This window comes from Spermophilus citellus, assembly GCF_964194105.1.
Source record: "Spermophilus citellus genome assembly, chromosome: 12".
Lineage (NCBI taxonomy): Eukaryota > Metazoa > Chordata > Mammalia > Rodentia > Sciuridae > Spermophilus > Spermophilus citellus.
In genome coordinates this window covers 111,587,498-111,615,167 of record NC_138198.1, presented here as the reverse complement: position 1 = coordinate 111,615,167, position 27,670 = coordinate 111,587,498, and the positions used below count along the sequence as shown (strand labels likewise).

The 27,670-nt window shown below is 38.1% G+C and overlaps 1 protein-coding gene across 12 annotated transcripts in view; it reads left to right on the top strand.

Moving 5' to 3' along the window:
- Positions 1-27,670, top strand: part of TCF4 (transcription factor 4) — a 349,860-nt gene that overhangs the window by 56,232 nt on the left and 265,958 nt on the right. The window lies entirely within an intron of this gene.

Sequence of the window (27,670 nt, the reverse complement as noted above, 5' to 3'; positions counted from 1 at the left end):
GCTAGGACTCCCCCGCCTGTCTCTGACTAGAGAGAAAGAAAAGAAACCCGAGATTAAAACAATCCACACTCTATTTTATTAAGGGTGAAATGTCATGGTAAAAATGAAAGATGGAACTGTTTACTTCTGAGATGCTGAGAAAATCTAAACTCTGTAGTTCTCCTCAAGTCCTTAGGGAGCTAAATATTTTACCAGTGTGAAAATCCAAAGTGTCCAAAGATAAAGGTATTTAGTTTTAAATGCCGCATACTTTCTAAAAAGATAGTTTGATGTGTTTTGTTTTGTTTGTGTTTGCTTTATATTCAAGAATGAGGCTCACTGCAACAAGGACATCAGAATCAAAACAAAAGGGAAATGTAAAAAATGAAAATGACACTGAAAGCAACAAACAACGCATTTCTGATTCAGATTCTTTTTGGAATTCAAGTGCGTTGGTAATGAGGAGATACAAATTTCTTGGAGAAACTTAGCTTCAGTCAGAAGTTTTCCTTTAATGACACTGCTGCTAAAGCCAATTTTATGTAAGATTTTTCTGTTGACCCTTTATGGATTCTGATCTGTGGATATGCGCAGATCCAAATTTGCAGCTGAGATAAGTTTTTACTTTTTTTTTAACATCTTGTCGGAAAATCTGCCCTTAGAACATCTCAGGCTTAGGAAAATTGTAAAAAATCACTGATAATTTAATAACAGTTTTTGGTTATGAGCAACGTCTCAATTGCTTATTTCCAGATTTTGTTGGCTATAGTATACAGTATATTAGAGATACCTCTGGGCTGTGTATTAGATACAAATGGATTGGATTATGTTGATGTTTCTAAATATGTGTAATAATAGAGGAGCGAAGTTCTAAGCTTCATTTTTGTTGAATGAAATTGATGTTCTTACCCACTCCAAAACATTTCCTGAACATCAGGCACCTAATACTATAGTCACAGCCATCTTTCCAAGCACTTGCTCTTTAAATGCACAGAGAACATCATACATCCTTAGAGATAAAAGAGAAAGCCGTTCTCTCAGTGAGAAGTGACAGGTTTTTTTTGTGACAGATTTTTCAACTTTCACCCTTTGGATCTCTGGTAATTAGAATCATGTGGGTCAAATTCTTTTGTTTTCTTCATAAAACACATTTCTAAAAATTTTGGCAAATAGTTTCAAGGTTATCTTCAGTCAGGTACAAATATCTTTGCTTTTGCTTCTTTACGTTTTTTTCCCCCAGTTGGTTGTGGTCTGCGGGAGCTCAATTAGTTCAGGCTCATTTCAGTTGGTTTATAACCAGGGTGTGCCTATACTTAACTTTTTTTTTATAGTAGTACTATTTTGTCTGCTTTTCCTAGCTTTTTCTTTTTGTCCATCAGTTTTAATTTTATCCATGCAATTGGAAATCTTGGGAGAGGCCAATCTAAAAAAATAAAAAAATTCTTAGATTGTCAAGTTCAGTACACATCTGCTTCCTAAAAAAAGAACTTCTCAATAACTTTTCTATTTCATCCATTAAGCCTGTATTTATTGAGTGCTCATCATATGCTTGGCGTTATGCTTTTTAATTGCTGTACCCAGCATATTAAAAGAATAAAAATACCTCATACATCAAGTCTGTGTGTTGGGAGTGCCCGTTGTTTGAATTTGCACCAACCTCTCCAGAATGATGAATTCCAATGATCTGTGGCATTTATAGACCTCAGAGGAACCAGGGAGGTTGATTTGATATCTGCTGTCACAGTAGTTCCCATTTTTGAAAGGACACATTTGTATTAATATAAAAAATTCTTAGCTGTTTTTCTTTCCGGAGAGAAAACAGGAATGAATTGACTTTACCATGGGGGAGAGACCTGTCTCCTCCCTGTGGCCGGCTCTTAGTTGCCTGTCTTAGGTGAACCCTTTATTGACCCACCAGAATGGGGGCAGATCTGCCATTGCTGTATTGTGCACATGTGTGCAGGTGGCGTTCCTTTATGAGGTCATTACCACCATAAGTGTTCACATTGGGTCAGAGACCTTTGGTAGACTTTGCCGTCTCTTTGTCAGCGGCAGGGACAGCTGCCTGAGGTCAGTGACTTTTTCACTTATCACCTTTCCTTACTTATTGTTTGTTGGAAACCTTGTCTTATTGGAAAGCCTGTCTGAGAGGCTGCAAGTTTTGCTCTGCCTAGGTTTCTAGAGAGAAATCTATGAAGACTCCCTGAGGTACTTTGGTTCTAGCATTTTGGTGAATCGGGGCTGGGAGTAGAGGTCTTGATTTGGGGTTTATAGAGGGAAGGATCCCTAAATGTTTATGTCCACATGTTTGTTGGGGGAAAAGTGTCAAGTTGTTCAGGGTCTCAAGAGGGTTCTGTGATCCAGCAAAGATTAAGGCATGCTGCTATGAAAGAGTTGGTCAGGATCTATCGTAGGGTTAGAACCGACTCACCTTGGCCTGGTGTTAGTAATTAATCTGAAAATCTGAAACCAACTCAGATCAGGGAAAGGAACACAAGCATCCACCATACTTTCCCCCAGGATTGCTCCAAGAATTTGGACTGAAAAATCTCTAGATTTTTGTGGAATGGAGCATTTTCTGGGATTAATCCATGCACTGTCAGAGACAAACAATTACCCAAGACCAATCTCATCCCAAACTGTGCTGGAAGTGGAATAACCTTGAAGCATGAGAAGGTCAAGAAACCTTGACCCACCTAGCCAGATCTCTTACAAGGCTGCCAACTGTCATGTGTGTGATCAAGTGACTTTTTGGTTTGAGTTTTCTGAAGTGGGGCACTTCTCTCTCCTTTCTGTGGTTCTATAGATACATTGTTGAGTCCAGTGGAATGGCAAAGAGAGGACACAGCTGCTGCTGATGCCTACAAATATTGTATAACTCAGTTAAGATATCTGTAATGTTATGATTGACAACAGGTGGTCAATGCTGATATCTCCTGGTCTCAGACATCCCAAACAGAGACCTATGGCTCTGGCATTGGTGTTGCTTTCCCTGTTCCTTCCAGGAAGCATTTTCTGATAAGTATCATCAATACCGATGACCATGAGCTCACTGTTTCCTCATCTCTCTTTTTTCTTTCATGAAACTAGGGTGAGCCTTAATGTAGACAGAAGTCCACCTAAATATCCAGGTCCTAGGTCCCAGCTCACAGCAGAGCTGAAAGGAGCAGAGTTATCCCATCGCTGCTGTTGATTCCATGTTAAGCTTTGGGCTAGTGGTCTGCAACTTGGGTCCTTTGTTAACCTAACGAGTTTTACCCTTTGGGATCATGTATTTTAGCACGAAGGTGGCATAGAGAAGGGGCTGATTTGGCCTTAGGTGCCAAAGACAGCTGGGTTTGAAACAGTTTATTTATTTGCCTATTGTTTTTTTTTATTGGTGCATAATAATTATACAGAAGAATGGTTTTCATTGTGGCATATTTGTACATGCATATAATATAATTTGATGAAATAGTTCTTCATGCATTATTTAACTTCAGTGTGCTTCATTTTCAAATCTATAAAATGGGGTTAATTATATGTATTTTTCAGGGTTGATCTGGAGATTAGGATAATGCATTTCAGATTTGTATCATGAATAAGGCTCTCAACTGCACTTTTTTTTCCCCTGTGACTAAATAGCAAAATAAAATCGAGAAATCAGGATTTTCTTCATCTGGTCTTTGGTACATAGATGTGTGTGTGTGTGTGTGTGTGTGTGTGTGTGTGTGTGTGAGAGAGATATGTATATAATATATATATTTAAATTAGAGGGTCATTGACCTTCAAGGGAAAAAATTATTATTCAAAGGTTAGTTATATGGAAGTACAAAGCATTGCCACTTAATTGAATTTTTTTAAAAATTGAGGTTTAAAATGTAAACGTACTTGAGTTAGAATTGATCAAGACTTGTAAATATCTTTATTTAGAAAACACAAGAGATATTTAAAACTGTATCTAAAACCTGATTTAATAAAGAAAACTATCTTGGTACCAAATTAAAGGGAGATAATAACAGTGAAATAGGAAAGTGAGGGCAAGAGAAAGGGACTGGCAGAATCTAGAAAGAGGCGAACATGAACTAATACTTACAAATAGGAAGAGAGTGGAGGAGGACGAGAAAAAGGAAGAGAAAGAAGGGACTGAGAAAGGTGGAAGGAGATGGGCTTGAAAAGTTCCAAGCTTAATTAACTGATCTTGTCACACACAGCTGTTCATTTGAGTTGTGGGCCTCTGAGTATTACTCCTTTTCATCACTGTCTTTTGAAATGCTAATTAGATAATTGACCATTGTTCACAGTTCTTTGGCTACTTTTTATTCTTAAACTTTTAGAGACTAGTCCTTGAATGGGATACTGGGAGCAGCACACCAGATGGGGAATTATTCTCTGGCCTGTGGTTGCCAAATGACCACCACAGTGGTGTACAGGGTCTATGAGACCCAGCTGAGAGCCAGTTCTAGCCTTAGGGGTGGTTAGCATACCTCTTGTGATCATCTTTCCTTCAGAGATTTTAATTTTATAATGGGGAAGGGGATCTGCCTTTGTGTTTTTAAACAGATTGATCAGACTTACTCTAATAGAAGATGTGTCTTCTTGACCAGGAAGAGATTATTTGAGGAAAAGATCATTTGAAGGATATCTACAAACAATTAAGGACACATCTTTAGTTTCTCATGAAACAAGATTGCGAGCGTCTTGTTTGAAGAATATGCTATTGTCCTACTTCTGCATAGTTGTTGTTGTTTTTCAATTGTACTAGTGTATATGAAAGCATCTTGAATAAAACACAAATATGAGATTGGATTAGTAAGATGATTATTAGATTACTACTCTGTTATCTGTGAACCTTGCAGAAAAAATGTTCTTGACCACTAGGGCATGGTCCAGCAGAAGAGATCCATGTCTACGTATTTTACAAAGAGAACTAATCATTCTTTTTTCTGTATACTCAATCTAACATTATGGAAACTCATGTGTCTTTGCACTGTAGAGGCACCAAAATAAAGTGCCTGACCTTTTCTATATAAACATTAAATATTATTAAATCTGAATGTTAGAAAGATTGATTTCATTGGCTTTCAAATTTCCAGTGGATACTTAAGATTTTCAGGTTGCTTTATGAAAATAACTGACCATTAGTTATGGTCCTACAATAGTTGGAATATTGATGGTCTTTGTCATTTTATTTTTATATGAACTAAAATTTTATTATTTGGCATGGATAGCATAGAAGAATGCTTTGGCTTCAGGCCATCTTTTCAGAAATAAAATTCTTTTTTAAAGGGGATAAGTGTGTATTGTGAAATATTTCACAAATACTAAAAAAGTAAACAGATGAAAGCAAAAATTTAAGCACTATCAAAGTTCAATGTATTGCCTGATTGTCTCTATGAGTACACATACACATACGTATATACCCAATTTATAATATTTTGCAATTTTAGATTAAGTGATTAATTTTTATTTGCCATAATATAGTATTTTTATTTTTATATTTTTGTATTTGCATTAAAAAATTAAGACCTGTCAACAATGTTAATTTTAGTTATTTTTATTGAACTGTTATGATTTCTTTGTTTCCTAATCTTTAAACAAATATGTTTCTTTTCTTGAGTCTATTTTGTAGACCTCATTCTTTTTGACTGTTAAATTATTTCACTGAGTAATTTCCAGATGAATTTGTGTCAGAATATAAATCTGGCTGTATCCCCTATGTTTTGTTGATATGTTATATTCTCTTTATTATTAGTTTTATTGTAATTAGTTTTGGTACTATTTTCCCCTTCTTAATTCAACAGCTAAGTAGAATTCTCATTTAAATTTCCAAGAAATTATTGGGCTTTCGCTTTTAAATTTTTCACAACAGATTTCTATTTTTTTCTGGCAGCATGGCCAGTAAAGAAATAGCATAGTTTCTGTGCCTTAAACTTACTTTCTTTCTTCTTTTTTGGTACCAGGGATTAAACCCAGGGGCACTTAACCACTGAGTCACATTTCCAGCCTTCTTTTGTATTTTATTTAGAGACAGGGTCTCCCTGAGTTGCTTAGGGCCTCAGCTCAGTTGCTGAGGCTGGCTTTGAACTCATGATTCTCCTGCCTCAGCCTCCTGAGCCACTGGGATTACAGGTGTGCTTCACCACACCTGGCTCCTTAATATTTCTTACACTGTTTGTCTATTATTAAATGATATTTGGGGGAATTTTTCAGTGATATTTGAAGTTTGTTTTTGTATTTAAGATATTTGAAAGTAAGATTTGTTTCATACCATAATATACATTTTAGTTGTAATTTCTTAAATTTTCATGTAACTCTATTCCTCTTTGAACCTAAAAAGGTGTGTATTAACTTCCACATGATAGTAATTCTGTCATTCCTCATGCATAAATGATTCATGATGACTGTATTATGATAAACTATATTTTCATCTTTGATCTTCCCTATACCCTCTGTTATTGTTATTTCTTTTGTCTTTTTTCTTTAAGAGAACTTTTGTATTGCTGACATGTTTTCTACAACATTATACATATTTTAACCTTATTAGTACATTTTTAGTTTCCTTATGGTATTTCTTATTGCACCCTTCTACCTGTACATCTCTTCCCAATTTTTCTGTCTTGGCATCAATTTCACAGTGATATTTTAAATAATGTGTCCGTCAAGTATATTTTCTAGAATGTACTGGTAGTTTTTATAGGGTGAAAATGGATTTCAGAGTCTAGTTTCCCTCTGTATCATGACCAATACTCTTCTGTAGCTTATTGGGCAGTTTTTTATTTTCACCCTTGGAGCTATTTTTTAACAAGTGGAATGTTAGCAAGCTCCAAACCTGCCTTCCAATATTCCCTGTCCTGCTGGGGCAAGCAACTATGGCTTATTCTTGTCCAGCTGGCTTCCATGTGAGCCTTTGCCAATAGGAGGCGCTAGAGGAAGTGTGGAAGGCTCGAAAGCTTCCTGTTCTTGCCATCCTCACTCTGGTAGCCTCGGGTTTCCCCCACATTGCTCAAATCAGCCTCATTTGCACCACCACTGCCAGCCTGCTGGGGTTTCTTTGTCAGTGCATGTTCTCTTTGCTTCTAAGGGCTCAAACCCCAAATGCTTCCCTTTGTTTCCCCAGCCTTGAGGTTTCTCACAGATGCTTCTTCTTAGATCCAAGGCCAGAAAACTGTGGGTATATGTTGCTTAAGTCACATAGCCAATCACACTGGTTCAGGAGAACAGCATTCGTCCTGTAGTTAGCCCTCTAGAAAATTTTGTCAAAAATAAGGCTTTCTAAAGAAGATGACAATATCCTGATGCCTCAAGTCTTAAAATTTTCTGTCTAGATGTTTATTATTATGAACCTAATTGCATCTCGTAAGTGCTGTGTATGTCATACTTTATCAAGGGTAAAATGGTTATTAAAATAACCTGCATCTTTCAGGGCAGTGGTGATGGTCTAGCAGAAGGCACATGGTCTTCATCTGTCAGCTTGCAGGAGGGAAGCTGGAGAAATAGAGTAGAGATGGGAGAGAGCTGGCAATTCTGCTGGGGAGAATGAGGTAGGGAGGAGCCACATGGGAGACAGGAGGTTTTACATCATGAAATTTAACAGTATGTACAGTTTGCTTTTGGTGTCGCAAAGCAGTAGAGATGCTTATTGACATCTATATTTAAGGTCATTGCAGAGCACGAAATGTAAATGAAAGTGTTATTCTTTACTAGAAGCCAGAAGATAACATTTACATAACATGCTTTTAAGGTAATGAGTTAAGTTCATTATTTTTTTTTTATTACTGTAACTCTTTCAAGAAGGTTATTTCCATACTAAAAATACTCCTTCTCCTACTTGAATCTGATTTGTAATAATTTTTGCATGACGTTAAAATCTATTGTTAGCAAATGATAATTCCATTTATTTTTGTTTCTTGGGGAAAATTGTTAACCAGCTGTTTCAGTCTCTCCAAATAAACTCGCTTTCAGAATTCCTACTAAGGAGCAATGTTGATTGATGGGAGTGTCACCGTTTTTCTGACCCTCTCTGCCTTGTCACTAAGACATAATCCAGAAGCCAAATAAGAAATTTGAGTCATGGAAATGATATCAAGGCCCAGATATTTTGCAAACTGGATAATTAGACTCTGAATTGTGAAGAAAAGACTGAATGAAGAAATGTAGCAAATCTATAGAGGATGAAGGAGCACAGTGATTTCACAGTAAAATCTTTTTACATAAATTTTATGGTTAACTAGTAGTAGGAATAAAACTTGGGAGCAGTATCACATAATTCTGCTGATTTGTGCATAATGAAGGCTGACTTTGGCCCGCTGTTCTTCTTCACCTGCCCATTGCTTCTCCTGTGTGAGCACATCTCCCTTAACTAGTGCTTTGTTCAAAACTAAAGCTGTGTTTTCCTGTTCAAAAGTTGCATCTTCATTTATCAATCTGCGGAATATGTTTTTCAGGGAAAGAACTGTAACTCAATCAGCTTTGCATGGTTTACATAATGTGATAGTCTCATATTTACTATGTGGTTAACAAGAAATAACTGTTACCAACAAAAATCAGAGAATTTAAAAACAACGAACATTTTGCTTGGGAGCCTATGTATATCTCTATATAAATACATATAGACATCTATAAACATCATCGATCCTCCCCATGTGCACATGCCATATATATGTGGCTGTGGGATGGTGCTTGTTTTTATATATACATATCTATATTTATATAGCTGAAGAAGTGAAACATATTGCTTTTTATTTAAGTGACTCAGAGTGTTCATCGGGAAGCTTTATTTTATAGTATTTTATCAACGCCGGGATGATTAGATACTGCTAATGATTTGGTCTTTTGAAGGTTCAAGTTTGACAGGGTAAATTGATCCCTGGAGACCTTCCTATGATATCATTGTCCTTACAATGGATAGAGAATCTCTAGGAAAATTATTATTCTTTGATGGAAATAAAAACTCACTTTGGGTAGCTTAGTAGACTTGAATTATTCATTTATGACTTTGCTCTCGTGTATGTGTGTGTGTGTGTGTGTGTGTGTGTGTGTGTGTGTGTGTGTTGGAGGGGTATGTTCAGGAGATGAGAAGGTGGAGGGATCAAATAAGATTCTTAATAGCACTAAACTGAATTTTCAATTCTCTGATAGAGTGTAGAGGAAGAAATTAAAGCCCTTAATTTCTTTCCTTTCAGCATCATTCAATAACCACAATTCATACTTTATATTTTGTATAGAATATTTTTAAGAGCTTGCCTTTATAGTTGGAGAATGACACCTGGATTTTCTCAGATTCTTTATGGCATCAATGGAAGCAGTTGTTATTAATTGTAGAGGAGATGATGAGGAAAATTTGAGAAAAATGTAAGGCCCTAGGGTGTCATGCCTCAGTTCAGCATGTAGGTGAAATGTACATACAGTTGCAACTATTCTGCATAGTGGCTAGCTAGTGCTTCTTGTTAGGAATCGGTGAAGGTCTGAGATCATCATAATAATTTTTATTATATTTTTCAAATTTGCCAAAGTGCCTCACATAGTTTCAAGTCCCATTCACTTTAAAGCTGACGAGGTAATTGAGACAGTTGTTTTCTCAGCATTAGGACACGTCTAATATTTAAGACTGAAGATCCCGTTAGGAGACTCCGTCTGTCCTGGCCACCTTTCCCCACTTTGTGTTGAATATTATTAAACAGCTCTTAACTAGTATCATCCCAGTAATATTGTGAGTTTAGATCAAATGTCTGCTCTGTGCCTGGCATGCTGGGCTGTGTGTCAGTGCCGTTTTCAAGATGCGATGGTGGCACTTCTGCTTGCTAAAATGTCAGGCATTTGTGAGAAAACACAAGCAAATGTGCAAGTTAAGGACCCTACCACATTGCTTTCTTCTATTTTAAATTATATATTCCTACGTTTATAGCAAAAAGCCCTCCAGTGACTCTTAAACACTAAATATTATCAGATCCAATTTTATGTCTGTGTTCCTACATAGGTATATATTCTCAAAATTTGTACTTTTCTGGGTTATTCATACCTTGCTTCACTTAATTTTAACTAACAATCAAAAAATAGTTCTGTGGGATTGTTAAGAGAAATGAGAGCACAACTTTACTCACTACGAAGATATGTTTTGTGCTCCTTTTATCATCTTAGATACAAAATATCATGTCTTCCCAGAGTTTCACATTCTGAAAATGTAAATGACTACTTGGAGTTAAATTGTTTGACTCTTCATCATTTATTTCTCTTCTACATTACTGATAATTTGGTTATTTCTGTATCTTTGCCCAAATAATTTTTTTTGGTTGTTGTTATTTATATTCTCTAGTATGGAGATTTTACAGCTCTTGATGGAGTTCATCATCTGCTTGCTGCGTCTAGGAAATTTTTTCCTTGTGAAATTCTAGAAAGTAAAGTTTCACTGGACCACGTTTGCTATGCCTGGCTATTTCTAAGGACTCTGTATTTGTTGTAAATACCCAAACTTTTCATATAATAGAGAACAGGCCATCATATTACTGGGAATGTAGGGAAGGTGAACTCCATTCATTGTAGAACTCATGTGAGATTTAGCATATGAAGATTGTGGTCAGTTTCAAGATCTCACCCTTGGAGCAGGATTCCAGCTATTTCAGCCAGTACTTAATGGTGGGCCACTGGTTCATGTAATCACCTCATAACAGGTGATGGGCTGAAAAGTTTCTACACTAATGTATTATTTGGAGAACAGTGGATATGTGAAAACCTATGTAGAGGATGATTTATTATAGTTCTTGTTGCTTCCAATTTATTGTTCATGGATACCTCAAAATCCAGTTTGAACAAAACAGATTGAGAAAGCCTGTACTCTGACACTTTGTGATTGGAGCTGATGCCACTATCTGAGGAATCTCTATGGCTTTGCTGCTTACACCCAATCAGAAGTATTGTAGCTTTGATTACATGAGGGTGCTCAAAAATCCTCTGGTTTTTACTCCTAATTTCCTGTCCCCCTTAGCCATCTCATCTCATTTGAAAACATCTTCGTTATTCTGATTTCTCACACCTTAAACCCTGGGATATTATCCAGGACTCCGTTTCTCTTAGGTCATACATTCAAAGTCTTTGTAAAATTTTTTAGCTTATACCAGGCATCTATTGCTGCATAGGGAACTCTCTCCAAACACTGTGCCTTAAAACAATAACCATTTCATTTGCTCACAGATGTGTATGTAGCCCGGCAGTTTGGATGGAGCTCAGCCGAATGGTTTCTCTGCTAATTCCACTGGAAGCTACTCACTCATGCAGGCACAGTCATACGGCAGGTGGGCTAGAGGGGCTGGCTGGGCCAGAGGACCATCAGCTGGACAGGCTCCCTTCTGTACCATGTTCTTTCATCCTCCAGAGGTCAGCCTGGACTTTGTCACATCATGGCAGGAGAGTAACCGGCAGCAAAAGAGAGCAAGATCCAGTGAGCAAGTGCTTTGTAAACTTCTGCTTACATCATGCTCCATGATGTGCCATTGGCCAGACTAAGTCACATGGCATAGTTCAGTGCCCAGGTGGAGGAGAGTCCACTGAAGACGGGTAAAGGGAGGTGTGGGAGTCATTAGGAGGTCCTGTAACAGCACACTATAAGGTTGTATCTTTCAGGAATTCAGCCTCTTCTCATTCATCTCCATTGATCATGCTCCGGAGCAGTCTGGCAAGTCTTCCAACTGGACTGCCTTGACCCTTGCCAGTCCAATGTTTTTGTTTTTTAAACAGAGGAGTAATTCTTAAAACATAATCAGATACTATCCTTTCTGAATTCAGATCACTTCAGTGACTTCCCACCTTATTCAGAGTCAAAGCCAAAGAACTTGTAATGGCAGGTGGCTCCTCAGGCACCTCTGCGATGGCGCCTGCTACTTTTCACCCACTCTGCCCCAGCTGTGTGTTTCTTCTACCCTTCAGCCTCTCCCTTCAGGGTCTTGGACTTTGTGATCTTCTCTCTTGGAACACCCTTTCCTCTGGTGCTGCACGGTGGGGTCCTGCATCTCCCCCAAGTTGTGACTCAAATGTGCTGCCAGCAAGTCCTCAGCTGCCCACGGGGTTTAACATTTTAACCACGTCCTCTTCCCCTGCTCACTGTTGGGTCTCCTGCTTTGTTTCCCTCCGTCTGTCTGTGCTTCTGGATCACTTTCCATCATTCTCTGCTCCCAGAGGCCTGCATGCACAGGTGCATAATCTGACTCCCGTTTCGTCTCCTGGTTGGGTTCAGCCAAAGAGAAGCTTGGTTTCTTTCCATTTGCTCGGATTATAAATACAACACATGATTTTAGTTTTAGAAAAACACTGAACTAAAATTTAGTGACCATTTTCCGTGAACCAGTTTCTGTTCTTTGACAGTAGAACTTAGTAGCCCCGTTTAGGGTCAGGGATACTGAAGTTGAGAACATGTGACTTGTGCAAAGTAACAGAACCAGCAAGTAGAGAAATCAGCCCGCTGGCCTCAAGTCCAGGGTCTTTACCCTCCACAGCCTGTCTCCACAGCTCGTCAGTGGACTCCAGCTCTTATTCTTTGCAGTTCATCTGCACACAACGTCCCCACCATTCCATGGCGACTTACTGTAAAGGCGACTTGACTTTTTCCTTGAGCCTGATTTCTCGGTCACCCTCATCCTCCTATTTCTGAGACGTGTTCCCTTGAGTCTTTCTCCCTCTGCCTCCTGAGTTGCTCTCTCTTCTTCTCTGGCTCTTTAGCATTTAAACATGCTCATCTTTCCCATCTTAAAGAGGGATTTTAGATATAAGGATGATGTGAACACCCCACTGCCCTGGCCCCGATGGATACTTTCCTTCCCCATTTGTTCTGTCCTTCTCTCAGCCAGGCCTGCTGACACCACACTCTAGAATGTGCTAGATCAGCTTCCTTCCCCAGCACTCTCCCCCAGACTGCACATCCAGGTTGCCTGTACCATCCGATTGGCCTCGGTTGGTTTGTTTGTTTGCTTGCCATTCTGTAAATGTTGGAGATGTGGGGGTCAACGAAGAGATAACCGTCTTCAAAAGCTTACCTTCAGGGCCCGGGGTTGTGGCTCAGAGGTAGAGTGCTTGCCTCGAATGTGTTCGATCCTCAGCACCACATAAAAATAAATAAATAAAATGAAGGTATTGTGTCCATTTACAAGAACAACAACAACAACAACAAAATTTAAAAAAAAAAACCTTACCTTCATTGGTTTGCTTTTTTTAGGCAGTTTCTTAATCTTCATAAAGTTGTATGCTTAAAAAAGTAATATTTGTAGTCCTTTATCAGGTGAGGCAGTATCAGATGAGCATGTTTATAAATTGATCAGTGTTATGCTTGGTGTATCATTAATATTTGGTTACTGCTCTGTGTTAATAATATAGTAATAAACCATATATTAAATATCTATTAGCTATATATTACATCATATAATGTATGAGTTGTATAGAATTGTGTCAATTGACAGATGAGTTGCTTTGTGCGTAGTATAATTTTACATGGCTCCCTTTGTCAAAATCATGTCTTTTACTTTGTGCATGTGCTGCTTTTTTTTTTTTTTTAACTTACATAAATCTTCTGCAAAAAATTCAGGTCTAAGCCTCTTTGGGGTAGAGTTCACCGTGGAAGAGGATTTATCTCAGCAGACCTTTAAGAATAGAAGTGTTAGCAGTTATGTATTTCTTTAAAAGTTTTATATTTCATGATTTATTTGGATTAGTTGTCTCTGATTTCTTATTTTACTAGATTGATTTTCAGAACTTTGTTTCTCCTTGGCCATGATTACTGACCAGCACAGAGGTTGGTGTGTTTGTTCTCTAGGCGTAAGTATGTGCATGCACATGTGTGCTTGCATTCATGCGTGATATTTCGAAACACAAGCTCAGTAGTTGAGTCTGTTAGAAAGTAAACATGTACACCATGTTGCTTGGTGCTATAGTATTCCTGGTGTTGCCTTGACACCACAGGATGCCATCAAAATAGTTCTGAAGAATGTCAGTATTCATTAAATGGGTGCTATTCAGAGAACATTAGCAAAGGGGGGAAGATACAGTAGAAATCTGAGGAGAGGGGGAAGATAGGAGAGAAACCCGTTTTTTGAAGAATGATCTTTGATCTTTCAGAAAAGGAATACATATCAAGAGCTTATCTTTGTGAAAGAATTTACATGCAAAGCAAATCAAAAACATAGATCTTACTTATCTTTGTAGATTATAGTTTGGTCTTGGGTAGGAAGGAAAAGCCAGGCTTCTGCCTAAGAGGATTCATGTGTTTATGCTAACTCAGTTGACATTAGCAGGGGCTACCAGTAGGGCTGGCTGTGGAGCCTCAAACCTTCATGCATGGATATTTTCAAAGAGAACAAAAAGATTTTAGGACTTGTAGGGAAAGAAGAGCTGGAGAATTATCAAGTGTTGTGGATCTGTTTTAAAATTCTAAAACACATTGTTATTCATGTTCTGAAGTATTATTTCAGGGTAAGTAGCACTTTTCAAATAAGAGAAAGCAAAATCATATCTTGTAGCCGTTAAAGGTTATTATATTTTCCAAATTTATAGTTGTAAATCTGGAAATAAGGGATTTTTGTAAAAACAAACTGAAGAATGCATTTGTAGTCTAAATGGTATCTTTGAGGATAGTTCTATATTTATGGAAAAATTACAAGAAGTGATGAGCTTCAATTTTTTTTTTCCAAAAATAAATATTGGTTATGAAAATAGGCTGTTTTACTGTTTGATAATGCATATTCTGTTTATTCATGCAGACATCATGGTACCTAAAGTGTTGCAAAATTACACATTTATATGGAGATGGGCTATTGATTGGGGGAAGGGGAGAGCATGAAAAAAAATGGAAGGAAGGGAGGGAGGGAGGAAGGAAGGAAGGAAGGAAGGAAGGAAGGAAGGAAGGAAGGTAGGTTGGTTGGAAAAGCCAAGGGCTGGGAAGCTTCAGCAATGAGGATAGTATTTTAAAAATGAGCTCTTTGTCTTCCGCTCTTGATCAAGCCTAGGTCTCAGAGAGAATGATGAACCCAGGGGAATTACCCAAGAAACATGATGCAGTACAGGGAACAGTTTTCCTTCAGTGAGCAAGAGTGGGATCAGAAGCCTGTAATAATCAATGATGTCCTTTGATCCTTTTCAGCCAGGTGACAATTTGCATAGGCAAAAAACGTTAATTATTAGGGGAATCGCTGCCTGATGGGAATCCATAAGGTGATGCCCTTTTAGCTCCTACCAGGGGATTTGATCTAATATTAGAAGCAGCTTAACGTCTGTGGGTTTGTTCCTGTGTTCTCTGGCCTGATGCTCAAGGCCAGGTGCCTTTCCTGATTTGCTCAGTGCACTCCCTGCTGCCCTTCAAGCACTGGATGTGCCTGTCGAAATCTCACTAGCTTTCATGCAGAGAGATACTGAACCTCTTACCTTTGAACTTTTATAGTATTCATTAGTCTAACTCTGATGATACTACATTTTTCTTTGGCTTATAATTATTCATTTTAACTTTTTATTTTGAAAAAAATTTTCAGGTGTGTACAAGGTAAACAGAATAGTAATCACTTCCCCTGTTGCCATCATACAACTTCAGCAGTTACTAACATACTGTCATTTCCCCTCTAAGACCAAGGAAAACTGCATTTATTTGGGGCTAATCAGGACTGCGGTTCTGAATACCCAAATGCAAGCTGTCTTGAGAACATGCTCTCCATTCTTCCATTCTAGAATCATCTGTATGTACTACTTTTTAACTCCCTTAGTTTTGATTAATCTTTATTAATAGATTATGAGATCCTTGAATTCAGGAAATACACACGCATTTATTCTATTATACATATTTATATTTTTTTCTGATAAAGTGTAGCATAGCTTTATTGTGGAGATAGCTGACATTACTATTTTGATGATTGTACAGATTCTAATTTTTGTACATCCTTAATATGAAATATATATATATATATACATACACACACACACACACACACACACACACACACATTTTAACTTAATAGCTTACCAGGAGCATTTTTCTAATGGCTTTGAATGTTTTGAAAGCATGATCTTTCAAGACAGCCTAATATTCCATTTTATGAATCTTCCATAATTTGTTTAAGTAGCTTCCTGTTGTTAACCACTGTCTTCAGAGCCCTTATCCATGTTTGTATTTGCAAGAATATTAGGGTAGATAACTAGGGATTTGTTAGGTGCAGGACTCTTCTCATGTCTTGTCAAATTGCTCTCCTGAAAGGCCACACCAATTTGAATTATTTTTATCTCTTGAACTTGGTAGTCAAAAAAATAGTATCTGATTGTGTTCTTAAAAACTTGGTATTTTCTGGATTATTAATGACATTGAACATTTTTCAAATTCATGATTCTTACTTCATGTGTTAAAATAAGGTGTTATCTGGAATCGCAGGGACTGGTGCATGCCAGTTAGTTGAGCTCCAGATCTAGTGCTTTGCAGCAATGATCAATTATTTTTAGTATTTCACAAATCAGTTTTTTTTTTTTTTGTCTTTGGAACCAGAGTGTCTGCCTAAGTGCAAGTTACATTAGTTAAGAGTTGGTCTTATTTTACTTTCTCTATTACTTTTCAAAACTGTCATTCTGTGTAGTTTTCTTTCTGTATGTCATCTAATTTTGTTGGGAAATGTGATTCTGTGAAGAATTGATATGTTAAAAATTCTTTGCTGGAGAAGTACACTGTCCAGTCCAAGTGCATTTTTAAGGTTTGAAAAAAGTCATTTATTTAGATAAAAGTTTTTAATAGTTCAGTGTATTTGACTGAGATCATAGTATATTTGACTACTTCTGGAATGAATTTAGAACTCAGGTCTTCAAGCATTTGGTGCAGTTTTTATACCCATAAAGTAAAAGTTGCCATTTTTCACAAGTCATTTTTTTAATGCTAACATGGCACTTTTGCTGTATGAATTTTCCAAACTCCAGCATTAGGATACTGAATGAAAACATTTACATTACTGGAATGGCATAGGTAAATATTTTCAGCTTCTTGGGGGGGGGGGGAGCGGAGAATGCTCTTTACTGTTGAAGTTGCCTTATTACCTAAATCTAGGTCGTAAATCTAAAAGTAAAACCAGCATTTAATAAAAATTTCCTGTCCTTCTCTGCTTCCAGTCACACATTGCTGAACTGTGTTCAGATATGTTGAAAAAAATAATTTACTGCATTGTGGTAAAAAAAAAATAATATTAAAAGTGTATGTGTTATGTGGAAGAAACGCTCAAAACAGATCTACCCAGACATCAACAGGATATTATTACCCCAAAGAAATGACGACAGTTTACCAGCTGGATGCGTAGAGGAAGGAAATTTACAAACATCTCCAAGAGAGGCATGTTGAGCGTTGAAGGAAATGAGGCACGTCCTGCTTTTATTGTGCTTATTGGAGTGGGATTCCCAGAAGGCTGAACAAGGCTGCCCCGAGACCTCTGTTTGGCAAAGATCTTGTTGACTCATATTTTATTTTTGTTTCGGTAAAGGTCTGCTATTGTTCAAATTTCTAATGCAGCTCATAAACACACAGCCAATATCATTTCCCCTTCTACCGACTGATGTATACAAATAAATGAAAATCTCCCGTCATCATTAACTGGGGTTCTGTTTCCACGAAGCCTGGAAGAATAGCAAGCAAGGAACGCTCCTTAGGAGAAAGGCCTCTGAACAGGAGATCTCAGTTCACAAACTTGGAAAACTCTTGAAGTTGCATTTTAGAATTATAATCACCAGATATGTTGAGGGAATTTATTACTTCCCAATCATATGTAAGAGGAAAGCAGAGGTAAATATTTATGTGACTTGTATTTTAAAAGCCCAGTCTCTATCAAAAAGATTGATCTATTGACCTCTGAATCCTCAGAAGTTGGGCCACTGACATTTTTGGCTAAGGCTTCTTGGAAAGGCTTCCAGATTGAAAAGCCTTGTTCAGAAGTTTAGATTATTGTTAATACTTTCTATTTCTATCAAGTGGCACACACATATGAGGAAGGAACGAGGAATATTATAAGTATTCTGCTTTTTGGAACTCTTTTTTTTTGCTGCGTCTATCAGAATGCCTAACAGGGTCATGACTCTTGAGACAGAGAAATAGCAGCGTGCAGATCTTCCCTGGGCCTCTGCTGTGACTCAGTCCTCCAAGGCGCAGGCTGAGGGCTCTATCTGGATTAGGTTGTGAGTGTGTACCCTTGACCTTGAGTCAGAGCCATGGTTACCGTTAGTGGTATGGAGTGATGCTCTGTAGAACATCCAGGCAGGCTTGGCTTGGCTTCAGTAGAAATTTAAAGGGGACGAACATGAAAGAGAAAATCAGAGTGAGAAAGGGGAAGGCTAGTATTGGTTAAAAATCTTTGCTTTTCGTTTCATTTCTTATAGCTCTTTCTTAAGAATATTGCTTTAGATAATGTTTTCCAGCCATTTTCATGTGTGAAGGATTCCAAAGAAAGTTATTATTTCAACCCTTCAAAGGTTTGCTTCAGGGTGAAGATAGGGACTGATTATCAAAGGAATTTCCCTGGCTGGAGTCCTGACAGTTTAAGTTCCTGTGAGCCCCCCTTCCCCCTTTCCTTGTATTTTTGGCTCAGACCCTCATTTATTTCTGGATTAATGGAATTCCTATAGGAGACAGGTTTGGGGACATTCAAGAGTATAAAAGTGCCTCTGAATCAAGGCTCTGAGAAATGCAGTTAACTTAGAGGTAACACCCTCATATTTTAGTGTTTAAAGGGGCTGAGACTTGGGGATGCTTATTCTGGATGTCACATTAAGCCATTAGATGTCTCATCCCTGATGACCAGAGTTGCCTTTAGACTATATGTTAAGAGAGGATCATTCCCTCTGCTGCCTAGTATTCAAAAATAACTCAATTTGGTTTGCAATGCTGGTGGGTTTTTTTTTCTGCATGCTATCCTGACAGGCTAGATATCAAATATTTTGAGTGTAGTTTTCTAAATAGTGAATTAAAGCTGAAAATACACATGGTGGTACCAGCATCAGGTGGTGGTGGTTATGGTGTGTGAGTCTGTGTTTTCTGTTACTGCTCTTGCTTGCTTTTGGGTGTCAATAATTTTAGCAGAGAAGAGAATAACTTAGATAATATCAATGTTTTTTATATCACAGTCACCCAGCAATATTATTTAAAAACCTGCCTTGTATCTCACATTGCTTTAGGGAAACTATAATACTTGGGAATAGTAAGTTGACAACAAGATTCCTTGAGTGTTTATAAAAATTAGAGATGCACACACACATACACACACATATTATTTCCACTTAATTTGATTTTTGGTGTGGATTATGCAAGGATCAGCAATTAACCAAACTCAGAGAAATGGAGTAATTTTCCTATTTAAAATGGATCCTTAAAGTAATATTAGAGTCATCCTATGATTTTTGAGAGGTTTACTCTGATGTTTACTTCAGATAATCTGTTTAACAGTTAAGCAAAATAAAATTTAAAATTTGTTTGGATTTCTAAAATCACATAATTTCTAAAAATAGTCCAGTTTCTGATCGGCCTGGTGAACCAAAGACTTGCAGCACGTAGCCTGAGCTGCGGTTTTTACTTTGTCATTAAGCGTTCCCAGGAATACAAGGGCATACATAGTAACAGTGTTGACTATACAGATTTCTGGTATTTTCTAATTAGAGAGTAAGTGGGAGCGAGTAAGTGGGAGCTGGAAAGGGCGGGATTTGCAGTGTGAACTCTGGCCTTAAATCTCAGCTCTTTCACTTACTACCTATAACCCGGTTCGACACAGTTACTTAATTTCCCCATAACATGATGATAATGCAGATGTGATGCCCTGGCGGCCAAGCTATGCATCTGGCCTACTGGTCCCTGCTAAGGAGTGGTGGAACAGCAGAGTTGATGTGGCCTGAGTACCTTAGAGCTCCAGGCAAGTAGAGTGCTCCTCATGCAGGCACAGGGCCTCAGGTGCTGTGAGCCAGCCCAGGTGACCCAGTGAGCATTGACTGGACAGTCCCTAAGGCAGGCAGCCTGTACACAGTGGGGATGCCCACTTCACAAGCTCATTCTGCACAGGGCTGCAGACCCAGCCCATGATCTCAACCTCCTGCTTGCTTCCTGACTCACCCTGAGAAAATGGAAGTGGGGCCAACTAGAATGAGAGTTGGGACTCAAGAATTGACCAATTAGCATAAATGTGGACCAATAGTGTTAGTACTTTCCAAATCCGAATTAGCATAAGTTTGGATCAGTAGCCATGTACCACATGCTATATAAACCCTTAGACCAGCAGCTCAGAGAAAACGTGCAATCGGGTCCCCTCTTCCATTTGCAAGAGTTGTGTTGTTGTTCTTCAGTAAATCCTACCATTACACTCATTAATCCTGCTCTGTGGATTTCATTCTTTGAATTCAGGAGACAAGAACCCAGAAAAGAAATTGAATATGAGCTTCTGGGGTCAGCTGCAACACTGGAAGGCATGGCCCACCCTTGAGAGTTGCAGCACTTCCCCACTGAGGCCTGCAGCTTTTGCAGACTCCACCTGCCAGCAGAAGCAGCGAATTGAATTTCATCTCAAAACTTAGGTTTCAATATGAGTACTTCATCAGACCATAGGAATGAGTTGCATCTAAAGCACTGAGAACAATGTTTGGCTCATAGTATTTTCAAGACCTTAGCATGGTCAATGAAGAGGAAAAATATTATGGGGCCATTTCTAAGTTATCATTAGAAATAATTACATTTGAAAATTCACCTAAATATTGACATTCAGAGACAATTGTTCCCAGAAGTGGTCAACAGTGCCATAAGAGGAAGATTTAGGAATGGCACTCTGGTGAGAAGAAAGGGTGGAATGGACCTAGACTGGTGCAGATCACTTTAGAGCAGTAGAGATGTCTAAGGATGCGTTTGGTATCATTTTAAGAATGAGTCTGCAGTTGCACAGGTCAAATAATAGGATTGAGAGGCGTGGTGGTGGTGGTGGGTTGTGGTGGTGGTGGTGGGTGGTGGAGAGTGGGAGAAGGTTTTGGGATGTACTGTATTTGTTTGGGGGGGGGAGTCCCCCAGCCACCTCTTCTCCCTGCCACTGGTCCTCTGTTCAGAAGGTCTTCCTGCTCTCCACTGATTCTTGATCCAGCAGTGCTGGAGGATGAGACTTGGTAGGCAAAAATTAGCATCAGTATTTCCTCCCTGGTGTAGATACTTGCAGATCATGTGGGTGGTGGGTCGCTTCCTTCCTCTTACTGGAGTGAGTGATGAGTAGGGCTAGCTCAGCCTAGGATGTTTAGGGTCATGGAGAAGCTAAAGGAAACTCCCAGTGCTAACACTTGAACACAGCTCCTTACTTGGTATATTTTAGCATGCCTGCAACACACCCCCAAAACTCCCCCCACCCAGCACTATCCCCACCCAGGTTAGAATTCAGTGGTTACCTTTGCAGTGGCCACTGTAGCTGCTGCTGTTCAGGTATGAAGGAGTTTGTTTTTCTACCTGCACATGTGCAGCTGTCTACTCATATGCAGTTAAACTTCATAGAAATATACAACTCTTAGGAAAGGAAGAAGATAATTAGAATAATTGTGTTGAAATGAATAAGTGCAAGTTTGCCTGTGGAAGTGTCTTTCCGGGAGGTGTGTATTTGTGTGTGTGTACGTGTGCACAAGCACTTTAATGTATGCTTTAGAGTAGCTGATATGTTTCCATTGCACATTTGGCTTCATCTTGCAGAAAGAAATTTTAATTTTACGATCAGGAAGATGCACAATCAGGATTCCTATTTTTTAAAATATTCTTTTATCAAAAGTATGATTCTACCTGGGAATTGGAAAATAGAGCCTCAGATCCTTGGATTTGTCTGAGTTATTCTTATTTGAAGGTAGCCTAATCCTTTCTGCAAAGACAGGGAATAGTTTTATAGCGGAATCATATGGGTTGAGGATCATTGAGTCAGAGCTTTTTGATTTCCACTGCAAGTGATCAGTATTTCTAGATCTGGAACAACGTTGAAAAGTGATGTTCTTTAAGTACAACTGAGATTTAAGGCTGTATCTTCAAAATCTGAAATCTCTAAAACTGGAAGAGCCAGTTTTCCATTTTCTAGCCCACTCCTTCATTCACAGACAGAAACCACTGCCCAAAGAGTTCTCTCAGTGGAGATGATACAGGAAAGGTCTAGAACTCCAGCCAGCTGAACCTATATTTTCCAGGTTAATGCATTGTCTTGTAAATTATGCAGTAAACACTGGATTCCACCCACCTTCTGTACTGTCAAAAGGCTGAGAACATGGACCAGATCTGTGCTTCCTGCTTTTGAAAGTTTGTTCTCCATGTCATGGTCATCGGTTCTAGTTGCTATTTCTCAGTTTCCTTATCTTTACAGTGGGGGTGGAATTTTATAGAATTGTAATGATGACTAAATGGCTTGCAAGAGTGCCTGGCATAAGTATTAGCTACAATGATAATAATGTTATTAATAATTATTTGCTAATTATTTTATTGTTAATAGTAATAAAATATTCTTTCCAGACACTTTAGCAGTCCAGCACGTGACAGTGGAAAGGTGGCTCTGTGGAAGTGTAGGATTCCTTAATTATCTGGTGAAAATCGGGCCATAAATCATTGAACATCTTGCTTCACTTTTGTGTGAATTATTTGGATTGACTAAGTGCTCTTGGTAGCGGGCTGGGTTACCATCTGCTGTGTTTTGCCTGCATAGGTCAGACTTGTTCTCCTAGGGAATGGGGAGGTGGAAAAAGAATGCCAATAACCTAACTCCAAAATGTATCCGAACTGTCTTGTTCACATTTATAGGACAGTTTTATTGCTGTAGGTAAGACGGATAACTGGGCATTATTCCAACATCTTGGCAGTTTTCCTTTTTGAAGGTACTAATATTAGGATTAGCATGTTGTTTTAAAGCCATTGCCTTTCTGCGCCTTATAATTGCTTGTTCTTGGGGGAGGCTTGGAACATTTGAATTAGGGTTTTCCTGCCAAATATGGGAAAGGACATCTCTTATTTTAATACTTTGATTGGTTTTAAGTTAGTACTCCAGTCCATTTTGACATAAGACTAAACAAATTAGAAGCAGTGTGCGTGTCCCATACATGGGGCAGATGCAGTTAGCATGCGCGTTGGTTTGTGTGTGTGTGTGTGTGTGCGCGCTTTGTTTTATTTTTGGTATTGATAACCAGTGTTCAACTGTCCAGTGATTTGCGTCCTCCATGGTTTCTAAATCAAATCCTTGATAGATTAAAATTATATAAAAACAATTAAATTGTTTCATGACAGAACCACATCTTCTCTAAAACACCGAGAAAAAAGTGTTTGCACAGTGTGTGTAACTTCAGTAGTGGAGATGTTTTGCTACCTTTATGCAAATTTTAGTAGGATTTCTACTTATTCCTAAGAGAGACTGGTGCTATTCCTCTTCACATAGAGAAATAGTCTTTATGATTGTATGTACCTCTCTTTTTCTTTTTTTTTAAATAACTTTTAAGTTCTTTTAGTTGTAGATGGACGTTTATTTTATTTATTTTTTATGTGGTGCTGAGAATTGAACCCAGAGTCTCACATGTGCTAAGCAAACACTCTACCCACTGAGCCACAACCCCAGCCCAGCGTGTAACTGTTTTTCTGAAATTCTCTTATGGATTTAGAAAATGTTGTGCCCTTATATTAATGTTTTTTAGTGTTCTCAGTGTACTCACCTGTGTGTGAGTAGAGTTCCTATTCTGTCATGTTCTTAGTGAGTTCTTTAAGGGAGTCATTGTGCTACGGTGAGAAAAGTGTGTGCTTTGTGGTTAGGTCTGGCTCTCCCTCTCAGCTCTCACCAGCAGTAGTTCATAGGATCTTGGGCAAAACTTGACTAAGTTCTTCCAGGTCTCAGTTTCCGTCTTCATTTAGTGGTTATGAGAATTCAGGAGATTCAGGAGATACGCTTGGAATTGGTTTAGTTCTCATAGATGCTCAACAGGTGTGAGCTCTTGTTTCTCCCATCTCTGTATTTCTTTCCTTTTTTATAGACTTCATAGGAGCTGCACTGATGGATTCAAACTTATATTCTTGGCAGTGGCCTTGCTACGCAGTGTAGATATGAACAAGTCTTATAGAAGGAACACATGTTCAGGAGAGAAGATTAGAGTACATGAGGGCAATTAGAATAGATTTTAAAGAAAAGTTGAGTATGGCTTTCCCTGCTTCCTCCTAGATGTGATTAATTCTTCAGGGTCTATTACTGTCATTACCTAATGAAACTGAATTCCCTGAGAATGCCGTAGAAATAAGAATTTTGTAATTTAGCCTGGAAATTGTGGTACTTGAGTTAGTTATTTTCTAGGTGTTAGTGCAGGTTAAGAATCAGGGTTCAAGACTCATTCATGCAATACTAAGGGGACCTCTGTTAGAGATCTGGGCACTGTCCCTAATACCTGTGACCCTGCTCAGGACAGTTGCCCTTTCTGGGCTCAGTGTACTCTCACCTGTGTGTAAATAGAGTTCCTATTCTGTCATGTTCTTAGTGAGGTTTTTTTTTTTTTTTTTTTTTTTTTTTGAGAATGAATAAAATGGTATTTGAAATTTTTTTTTTTGTGAAATGTAAAAAGGGTTGGGGTGATTACGATAAAGTGGTGGTGACAGAAATGAGAATCAGGACTGAACTCATGACTTTCTAACTTTGAATCTCCTCTATTTCTGATTTCCATTGCATTAGACTAGAAAATACATCTATTACAAGCATAACCAAATTGTTTTATTTTGTTGGTAAAGAGACATATGCCATTAAAATCACCATCCATGAGGGTTTGCAAAGTTATACTGTACTTCACTAATAACACAGGTGGTTTCAATAAAAGACATTCAGAATGAATAAGGATAAATGAAAGGTAATTAATACCCATTGGTAAGGAGGTGGCACATACTAGTGTCAACAGTAGACATTTTTTAGAAATTGAAATGTTACCATGGAATCAAAGTATTCCACTGTAAGGTTGAATATCTGAAGATACCTACTTTCAAGCCGTCTGTTAAGATGACGTTAATATTCATTTTACATATCCTGCTTGAAACCTCTTATGCCGTGAAATTTTCCTGTCTATTAAGAATAGCTGTAGAAAAAAGAATTAGATTAATTCCTCAACTTGTATGTAACTTGCATGCAAATTCCTTTCCTTAACTTGTATGTAAATCAGTTCTTTGTAAAGCTTTTGAAATGTCACACAGGTATTTACAATGCCATTGGTTAAAGTTTTCAAAGTTAGAGTTTTATGTTTACATGTCCCTACATTGTTTAGCTTTATAATTCCCACTTTAAAGGGTGTCCCAAAATAGCAGCAAAAAAAAAAAAAAATAATCTGGGAGTTGGGTATTTTTAGGTATGTCTGATCTGTTTACTGAACTGCTTTGTTGCTTGGTTAGCAAGGATGGCCCAAACTTCTAATCCAAGCTCTCTATACTATGCTACATTGTCCTTTAAATGTCATGATAAACTTAATAAAAATATTTTCAAGGCAGGAGTGGGAGAAAGCCACATTGAGACTACAGATAAGTTTATTACTTCAGATATCTAAATATAGTGATAAGTAGAATTCAGTGACTTTAGATTTAGTGACATAAAGTATTGTAACATCTAACTGCTTTTCTGCCTAATGGGGAAAAAAGCCAAGCAAACCCACAACACAGAGAGCAGAAAGCCTATCCCAGTATCTTGCTTACTTTTATCTTGCTTGGTTTCTTCACATAGTGGATTGCAAATTTATAGAATTGTTGAGAACAAGTTACAACAAATACTCCCATTGTTAAAACCGTAAAACACTATTTGCTCCTTATCCATTGCCTTGTCACTTTGGCCACTTCATCATTAGTGTTTGTGGGATTGGGGTGGGGTTCGGGTGTGTGGGTGGGGTTGCCAAGGTCCACAAAGCCTTCCCCCCCTTCTTTTGAAAGAAGGCACAGCTGAAATCAGCCTTTGCCTTTTCATGATATGGGGATGCGGTGGAATCAAAGCAGGCAGGATGAAAGCCGAGAGCTTCCTGTTTCCAGCTGTTTTCCTCAGCAAAGAGTTTTTTTTTTTTTTTTTTTCCTCCCAAAGATGATGCTTCCTTTCAAGGGGTTTTTAATCTGCAAACTGTTTCCTCAGTTTATTTCACTGCAGTAAAATGTGTTCCCTTTAGGTCATATCTGTCTCATTTAAAACCCAACCTGTCCTTTTCAACGTTGTTAGTTGCTACTCAAAAGAACAAACGTTAATTTATGAAGTCCCTCAAATGGTGTGGAAAGACCAGTCAACCCTTGCCAACAGAATCTCATCTTTTGTGTTGCTTTATTTTCATTTATAAAAAAATTTAGATGTCAGAAAGCCATGGAGAGCTCTTATTAATTTGACCATTTAATATTTGTAAACAAAGCAGTTAAGAATAAAATGTTATTTTGGCCTTAAGGTTTAGTGTATGTGTGTGTGTGTGTGTGTGTGTGTGTGTGTGTGTGTGTTGTTTTCCTCCTTCCTTTGGAACGCAGTATGATGATATTTAATTTGTTTAAGCATTAATGTAAATGCTTAAAACTAAAATTAAGGCATTGGAAACTGCATAAGTGTTATAATGAATATTATGAATGGTTTGATTTATTAAGTGATGAAGTGTGTAACATACGGCTTTTTGAAAAACTGGTGGTTATTACTTTTTGCATGATTTTTTTTGCATTGGTATATTTGATTTCCTTCTGGGATAAATGAAATATAAAAATGAATCCTTGTCATCCATCTTTCAATATAATCTAAAATGCTAATTGGACCTCTCGCCTATTTCCTGGATGTTCCAGGCCTCTGGATTCATGATGGTAGCCATCACCGAGTAACATAACAGGTACTTAATTTACTGAAGACACTTCAATGAAACCCAGTAGAAGTCAGAAATTTCCTGCTTCTTTGTCCCCTACCTTTCCTGGATACCCACACTGATCTCCTGGAAGTGGAGAACTTGCCAGCAGGAGGCTTTCCATTGTCGCCCTGTTACTTGAGCTGTTTTGTGATATAATGAAGCCACTGGCATATGGGGGAGAACCACCTCATTTCATCTTCACTTTAATGCTAACTCTAACATATGCTTTTGAATTGAAGCGGGGTCCCAAATGCCAGGACATGTTAAAAGAATTAAAACACTTAAAAAAAAAACTTTCCCCCTTATTTACTCCTGCTGCCCACTCCCTTGAGGGTGGGGGGCTGATAGCACAGAAAAACATGAGCATGCCTATTTTATCTGTACTGTTTAATAGAGAGCTATGAAAAAAAAATGGCAATTAACATATTCAGACAGAAAATCATCCTGGCTGAATGACTCATTAAATAGTCGTATAAACAGGATGTGCTGAAATGAACTGGTACAAAATTTAGTTTCATTGGTCTTTTCAGCACACCACTGCTCATTATCAGCACTTTAAGAAGCAGACTTGTGGGTGCTTAGAGGACACTTAAATTTCTTTTCTCTTTATTTTTTTCTTAAATACCTCTCCCCTCCTCCACTTTTTTCCCGGTGCCATTTCTAATTCTCTGCCATGCTAATGTTACCCGTCTGAACATGAAGCATGATGTTGGAAACCAACCAAGTTAGGGGTAAGAGCTTCTGAGTTGCATGCAGTCCAGTGGTTCTCAACCCCAGTGGACAATCAAAATGCACTTGAAGGTTAAAAAAAAAAACAAAACCCCCCAAACCATAGATGTTATTGAATACCATTTCCTGGGATTCCAATTCAGTA